Source organism: Pollicipes pollicipes, unplaced genomic scaffold (assembly GCF_011947565.3).
Source record: "Pollicipes pollicipes isolate AB1234 unplaced genomic scaffold, Ppol_2.1 Scaffold_7231;HRSCAF=8579_pilon_pilon_pilon, whole genome shotgun sequence".
Classification (NCBI taxonomy): domain Eukaryota; kingdom Metazoa; phylum Arthropoda; class Thecostraca; order Pollicipedomorpha; family Pollicipedidae; genus Pollicipes; species Pollicipes pollicipes.
In genome coordinates this window covers 46360926-46363136 of record NW_023597034.1, presented here as the reverse complement: position 1 = coordinate 46363136, position 2211 = coordinate 46360926, and positions in this window count along the sequence as shown.

Sequence of the window (2211 nt, the reverse complement as noted above, 5' to 3'; positions counted from 1 at the left end):
AAGACGAAGGAAGGGTGCCCTAATCGCAGTGGAGCCCCGTGACGCCCGCCGGCCGCCTGGTGACGCCCGGTCGCTCCGGCCCCAGCCGACCGCCGACCCCTGGCCAGGTCACTGACCAGGCCCGCAGTCGAACATCTCTCAGGGGGAACCTGTTAAACCCGCCCTCGAGCCGGGAGGCTTAGAGTGATTCGAGTCAACAGACCAGGCCGTTGTGTGCCCGCCGCAGCTCGCGACAGCACTTGAAGCGGACCGTTCACTGGTTTGCTGCGTGTTGTATGGCAGACCGGAACGAAACGCAATCGGCAAAAATGAGACGGAACTCCGCGTCATCAATTCGCACTTGACACTGCGCGCTTTGTGCAAGTAAGATGAATCCCGCGATTCGTAGGCTCCGTCATCTAAAAAATGTTGGCGGTTTTAGAAGAAAACGTTTCGCGTTCATGGACATTTAACATTTACCAAGCATGACGGAATGCGACGGTGGAAAGTCACTTCATGTGTGCTGCTGCTGGTCTAGCTGGACTATGCTACACCAGCAATGCCATGCTGATGGTACCACTTGTTGTGCCATCCAGCACGAAAAGGCTAAATTTCAACCATTAGAAAAATAATCTCCAGCATGTGTTTAATGTATGATGCCATTGTACATGTTTTTTGTTTCGTAAGATGACGCCACACTCGAGATTTTGAATGAATACCAGACTGCGTGCTGATTTTAGCGTGGCAGGCGTCATCGATGCTCCATATCTGTAAAAAAATGTGCATTAGCGCATCAATTCCTTACTCGTTAAAATTCATTTCTCGTATACTGCTTTCATGACGTACCGTCGTTTTTACATCATTATCAATGTTGCCAGCATGCCGGCAAACGATTTGAAAAGCAAAATAAAGCTCTAACCATTTGATGTTAAGGCCTGCAAAGAGCATTTCCTAAAACATCTCTGAGCATCTATCAGACACAGGGATTCGCGTAGATCTTGCAGCATTCTACATTCGGCTATTTCGATCTGAAACGTGACACAATGGTGGAATATACCTGTGGCAGTCGCAGTGAGTCCTAGGTACCATTGCTTTATATCGAAATTTTCACTGCGATGCGTGGATCTCAACCGTCTATTTCATTAGCATCGCATGACGCTAAAAATAACGTGTCTAAATAAAGCGCCATGTCAGTGAGCCCAGCCGGCCATAATTGATAGGCATCCACTCATACCCACACGTGATAAACAGACAGCGGCTGTAATTGTCTGGTCCGTTATCGGAGCCAGCGGATCGCTTCCTCGTGTATTCGCTGGTTACCGTCCGACGCAGTCGGGCTGTGACCGGCCGATGAAAGCGAACAGCCTCGCCCAATCACGCCACCACAGGGCTCTCAGGGAGCCGGGAGGCTGGAGCGGCGTGGAGAGCCGGCGCAGCGGTGTGATGGGTCAAACGCAGGTGTCGGGCTCGGCACGACAAGCTACGAGACAAGACGACCACTTCGGTTGATGTCAATGTCTATGCCAAATGTCCGTTGCTAGCAATCGCCCGCAGTTGGTGGCGGTCGCTAACAGCCAACACCTCAGCCCCCCCCCCCCCCCCCCTCGAGCCGTGCAGCTCGGAACTCGACCGGTGGCGGCGACGGGAGCCGGCGACGGGAGCCGGCGCGAATCGGCGCACTCCCACGGCTCCGTTAGGTGGCCGCGCTGCCGGGCTCCGGCTTCCGGCCGGGCGTGCGGCGGGAGCACTGGCCAAATAACGACTCGACGGCGGCCGCGCGAGCCGCGCGGCACTGCGTGCGGATCGCGACACCCCCGCAGCCGTGCGCTCCAGCGGGGCCCGCGTGCCAGCCGGAGCCGAGGCGGCCGTACCGCCCCGTCAGCTGACGTTTGTCACGCTCGAGACCGACGCTTCGGTCGGAGGTCCCGCTCTTGGTGTGCACGGTCCCAGTGATCCGTCGTATTAGTGCATCTCAATTACGGTCCGCGTTATGTTTGAGATGGGACGATCATTGCGTACTGCAATTTTACAAAAAACTTATTCAGATTAATATAAAAATCGCATTTATAACAGCATAACTGCATCGCGGTGATTACGACAAGTACTATGAAGAGTGAAAAATAAATCCCTGAAGGCATTCGAGCCACCACCAATCAACAAGACCGACCTCTGTTCCGCCTCACATGGCCTGCATCATCTCGTGGCCATCTGCAGGCGGTGGACTCCGGTGGC